The following is a 5,883-nucleotide window of genomic DNA, read 5'->3' as shown; positions in this document are numbered from 1 at the left end:
TGGCTAAAGCAGGGAGGAAGCAGAGAAGTCACCGTCAAAAATATATCCGTGATGGAGAAGTTATTTTTCAAGGTTATTGATAAGCAGAAACATATCTCTTTAAGATGACATCACTGTGGGGCCAGCTTGGTGTTACAGCCAGTTAAGCCAATACTTGTCATGATCCTATTCCATATTGGCGCTCCATATTCAATCCCACCTGTTCCTTTTTAAATGGAAATCCAGCCAAGGTGTCTGGGAAGGCAGAAAATAGCTCAAGCACCTGGGTCCTGCGACCCTCATTGGAGACTCACATGAATTTCTAGGCTTCTGTCTTTAACCTGGCCCATCCCTGGTTGTTTGGACCATTTGTGGAGTGAACCAATGGATGGAATCTCTCTTTCTCTCTCTTATTTTTTTTTTTTTTAAAGATAAAGATTAATTTATGGAGCTGGTGCTGTAGCTTAGCAGGTAAGGCCTACGACTGCAGTGCCGGCATCCCATATGGGCGCCTGTTCGAGACCCAGCTGCTCCACTTGTGATCCAGCTCTTTGCTATGGCCCAGGTCCTTGGACCTCTGCACCCACATGGGAAGACTCAGAAGAAGCTCCTGGCTTTGGATTGGCACAGCTTCAGCCACTGTGGCCAGTTGGGGAGTGAACCAGCGGATGGAAGACTTCTCTCTGCCTCTCCTTCTCTCTCTGTGTAACTGACTTTCAAATAAATAAATAAATCTTAAAAAAAACATTTATTTGAAAGGCAGGGTGGCAGAGAGAGAGGGAGTGACAGAGAGGTCTTTGATTCACAGTTAGCTCTTCAAATGGCCGTAATGGCTGTGGGTGGGCCGGGATGAAACAAGGAGCAGGAGTTTCTTCTATGTAGGCCTCCTATGTAGGTAGCAGGGGACCATGTACTTAGGCAATCTTCTGCTGCTTTCCCAGGCACATTAGCAGGGAGCTGTATCTGAAGAGTAGCAGCCAGGACTCAGTTCACTCCCATATGGGATCCTGGCATGGCAGGTGGTGGCTTAACCTGCTGCATTACAATGGTGATGGAGTTCTCTATTTTTCTGTGTATTTGCCACCACCCCCAAGCCTCCCTCCCTGTCTCTCTGCCTTTCAATAAATAAATAAATGTTTAAAATAATTTTGTATAGTTCTCCTGGAATATTAGTCTGAAAACATGGTTTTTCCTTATCTTTTAAATAATTGGACCAGAAAACAGATTATGTTTACCAATACAATGCTTCAACTTGTCTTTGAATGGTCCTTTTTGACTTCAGAAATATGCCTTCTGAATACTAAATGAGCCAAGTTTCTTTGAACTCTGTTATCTTTATATAAAAATGTATTTGAACAGCAGTGATAGAAGAGACACACACACACACACACACACACACACACACACTTACACAGACAGGGAAACAAAGAGATCTTCTACCCTTTAGTTCACTCCCCCAAACTCATAACAGCCTGAACTGGGTCTGGCCTAATCCAGTAGCCAAATACCCAATCTGGGTCTCCTAGATAGATGGCAATGATCCAAGTATTTGAGTCATCATCTTCTGCCTCCCATTGCACGCATTAGCAGGAATCTGGTATCAGAAGTGGAACTGGGACTGAACTGTCACATTGATACGGGGTGCAGGTGTCCACAGTCGTGTGTTTGTTAAGAACTATGTCACACACATTCCCAACATTGTAATAATCCTTATTTGCCTTTGGAATTTTTTCCCACTGTAGTATTAGTGTCACTTGAGATGCTTTTTTTTTTTTAAAGATTTATTATTTTATTTATTTGAAAGAGTAACAGAGAGACTTAGAGCCAGAGAGAGAGGCAGAAGTCTTCCATCCGCTGGTTCACTCCCCAGTTGGCCATGATGGCCGGAGCTGTGCCCATCCGAAGCCAGGAGCCAGGAGCTTCTTCCTGGTCTCTTAGTGGGTGCAGGGACCCAAGGACTTGGGCCCTCTTCTACTGCTTTCCCAGGCCATAGCAAAGAGCTCAATCGGAAGTAGAGCATCTGGGACTTAAACCAGCACCCAAGTGGGATGCCAGCACTGCAGGTAGCTGCCTTACCTGCTATGCCACAGCGGTGGCTCCACAAATAAATCTTTTTTTGTTTTTTAAAGAAAAAGAGAGGGGCTGGCGCCATGGCTCACTTCGTAAATCCTCTGCCTGCAGCTCCGGTATCCTATATGGGCACGGGATTCTGTCCTGGTTGCTCCTCTTCCAGTCCAGCTCTCTGCTGTGACCCCGTAGTGCGGTGGAGGATGGTCAATGCTTGGGCCCTGCACCCGCATGGGAGACCAGGAGGATGCACTCGGCTCCTGGCTTCAGGTGGGCACAGCGCCGGCCGTGGCGGCAATTTGGGGGTGAAACAACGGAATGAAGACCTTTCTTTCTGTTTCTGTCTCTCACTAACTCTATCTGTCAAATAAATTAAAAAAAAAAAAAAGAGAGTCTATTCACTGGTTCAGATGAAAATGTTCCCCTTAAACTAGTGCCTGAAGGTCTGTAAATTCCATAGGGCCTGAAGTACATTCTGCTGCCTCCTTCATGAAACCCACTCAGGTTTTCAAGATTTGTGAGGACACCGAGGAAAGCGAGCCAGGGTAAATGAGGGAAAGAAGTAAGTGTATGGCCTGTTCCAGTTAGGTACACACAGAAATTTTCATTTTCTTACCTTCCAGCGTCAGGTTCTAGCATGGGCGCCCGCGGCTCTCGGGAGAACTTGACGGGAGCCCCCAGCTCAAGTCCGAAGTCGCTGGCGTTTGCGTCATCCTGCGCGCTGCTCCTGCTGCCCCTCAAGCCCCTCAGAGAAACCGCCGGGGCCGCCACACCAGACAGGAGAGGAGTTAGGACGGCCCGTGCCACAGAAGAAAGATAACAGAGGTGAAACCTGGCGCAGAGGTGACAGCGAGAATGAATGTGAACCGAGAGAGCTGGTATTCAGAGGCCGGACGAGAATATGCTCAAGTAATCAAAATGTTGGGAAATGGACGCCTGGAAGCTTCCTGTTGGATGGTGTGGAGAGGTTGTGTCACATCAGAGGGGAATTGAGAATAAAGGTTTGGATAAATACCTCGGACGTTATATTGGGTGGTCCCGAGACTATCAGGCTAACAACGCTGCCGTCATGTACAAATACAGCGCACGTGAAGCTGGAAGTCTGAAGGCCTGTGGTGAGCTTCCCCAGCAAGCGGAAGTCAATGAAACGGATCCGTTTGGTCCTGGAGGACGTGGTGAAATCCAGTTGGATGACATTGGACTTGATGATGAAGACGCTGATGCTCTCTAAGTGGAACTGAACATCTGACATTACAGTTTTTCTGAAGATTGTCCTGCAGTTTGGATTTTGGCCACGACCCTTAAAGAAGATCCAAGTTTCGTTTGCACAGGGGCGGCCTCGTGGCCTACCTGGTAAGTCCTCTGCCTCGGACGCAGGCATCCCATGTGGACGTGGATTCGAGTCCTGGCCGCTCCACTTCGGGTTCAGCTTCCTGCTAATGTGCCTGGGAAAAGAGTGGAAGATGAATGCAGTGTTTGGGACCTGCTTCCCACCTGGGAGACCTGGTATGATACACATTCTTTTCATGATCTTAATTTACCATAAATGTATCTATAAAAAGTATTTCTAAAATGTTTTTAGAAACTATTTTAATAAATTTGCATTTGTAAATTAGTAGTTCAGAAAATGAACACTAGGTGGCAGACAGTTATTATTGAAAATATCGATGTAATTGTTGACTCTTTTTTTTTTTTTTTTTTTAAAGACAGGCAGAGTGGACAGTGAGAGAGAGAGAGAAAGAAAGGTCTGCCTTTGCCGTTGGTTCACCCTCCAATGGCCGCCGCGGCCGGCGCACCGCGCTGATCCAATTGCAGGAGCCAGGTGCTTGTCCTGGTCTCCCATGGGGTGTAAGGCCCAAGGACTTGGGCCATCCTCCACTGCTCTCCCTGGCCACAGCAGAGAGCTGGCCTGGAAGAAGGGCAACCGGGACAGAATCCGGCCGGGACTAGAACCCGTTGTGCTGGCGACGCAAGGCGGAGGATTAGCCTAGTGAGCCGCGGCGCCGGCTTTGTTGACTCTATTTTAGAAACTTCACTATGGGTAGGAAATTTCCCGAAAGAAAAAATTGATTGTGTGTATGCATGTAGAATACTTTTACAAAACAGAAAATTCTGTTAAACCTGTTATTTTCATAAGTTGCTAGAAATTTGAGTGCTTGATAAGCAAAGTATGTATAAATGAGATTTTAATTTAACGACAACTTGTACAAATTAGACCTTTTTCAACCTATCCTAAGCTAGGGAAAAAAAGGAAATAATAAAAGAGATAGTCTCCAGTTTCTGAATGAAAGAGAAATACAGTAAAATATTATGCTGCAGAATATATTGTACCCTTCTTTGTGTTAAGGATACATTTTATTTGGACAGATTTTTTTCCCCCTTGTATTGAGAATTTAGGTTTAATCATCCTTCTTTATTATTAGATATCAACTTGAATAAAAGGAAGTTAGGGTTGGGCTAATTAGACCTTACCAGCCACACTGAAAACTCGTACAACCTTCAAAACAGACCTATGTTGTGTTTATTGTGGAATTGTTCGTCTCTTGATTTCCAGAGAACTTTTCAGTAATGAAATGTAATACCCAAGGCCATAAACACACACATGGCTTCAAGAAAAACAGGCAAATCTCTGATCCCTACTTTTGCTCTGATTTCTTGTTTGTGGACTCTGGATTCAAAATGTGAGGTCCTCTAGAACATTAAGTGAAAGAATGGAAATTTGAAAAGAATAGAGCGCATGGTTGTAGCTCCTGTTTCCTTTTCTCTGGGAATGTCTGAACAGTTATCTAGGTGGAATTCTTCTGAGTGCAAGGGCTGGTTTTTAATATTCATAGATAATCAACTTTGAAGAATTTATTTAGCAATTGTCTTCATTGGTAACCTAAACCTAGGATATTTATGTTCCTGTACATTAAATTATTTTTTTTTAACTTTTATTTAATGAATATAAATTTCCAAAGTACAGCTTATGGATTACAATGGCTCCCCCCCCCACCATAACTTCCCTCCCACCCACAACCCTCCCCTTTCCCACTCCTTCTCCCCTTCCATTCACATCAAGATTCATTTTCAATTCTCTTTATATACAGAAGATCAGTTTAGCATATATTAAGTAAAGGTTTCAACAGTTTGCACCCGCATAGAAACACAAGTGAAAAATACTGTTTGAGTACTAGTTATAGCATTAAATCACAACTGTACATTAAATTATTTTGCTACATTTATGGTATATATAGATCCTTCCAGTTTATTTTATCAAGAGTATTTGACCTCTGCATATGTGATACAGTTCATGTTTAGGATAGTGTAACTTTGAGTGTGAGAACTCAATGTTTGAGAACAGTTGAGAAAACTGTAAGTTCTCTACTTAACTCCTTTATTAAGTATGGCTTGTCTGAAGAATTTTTAAAATTAGGCCTATGCCCCTAATTCATGTATTTGCTGTTGATTTATTTATTTATTTATTTATTTTGCATAGATAGTAACCACGCAGTCTAATCCTGCTGCATCCTGGAAAGTCTCAAATCATAATGATTTAAATAGTTCAGGTAAAATTGTTGCAATGAATTTGGAGGAATTGTTTTACCAGCATGTTTTTGATGGAGAAATTGTATAGTTTTATTTGTTTGATTTTAATTCAAGTAAAGAATGAAAGTGGTCCTCAAACATTTGTTTCTAACTTTTTTTGGTTATAGTGATTACTATGACCCAATAAGCGATGCTTAGAAAGAGAATAAAATATTTGAGAAATCAAAAAATATTGAGAAGTAGAAAGAGAGAGAGAAAGTGAGAGTAAGCGCTCCCGCATGCATTGAGTCACTCCCTAAAAGCCTCTGA

At 43.0% G+C, this 5,883-nt stretch overlaps 1 pseudogene; it reads left to right on the top strand.

Annotated features, from left to right (window-relative positions):
* Window positions 1–808: 808 nt before the first annotated feature.
* On the top strand, window positions 809–3,546 carry LOC100352389 (eukaryotic translation initiation factor 1A, X-chromosomal-like; annotated as a pseudogene).
* Window positions 3,547–5,883: the final 2,337 nt, after the last annotated feature.

This window comes from Oryctolagus cuniculus, chromosome 9, assembly GCF_051225735.1.
Source record: "Oryctolagus cuniculus isolate XC-2025 breed Fujian yellow rabbit chromosome 9, ASM5122573v1, whole genome shotgun sequence".
In the NCBI taxonomy this organism is placed as follows: Eukaryota; Metazoa; Chordata; class Mammalia; order Lagomorpha; family Leporidae; genus Oryctolagus; species Oryctolagus cuniculus.
Note: the sequence above shows the minus strand (reverse complement) of the source record. Positions and strands in the feature narration are given on the sequence as shown.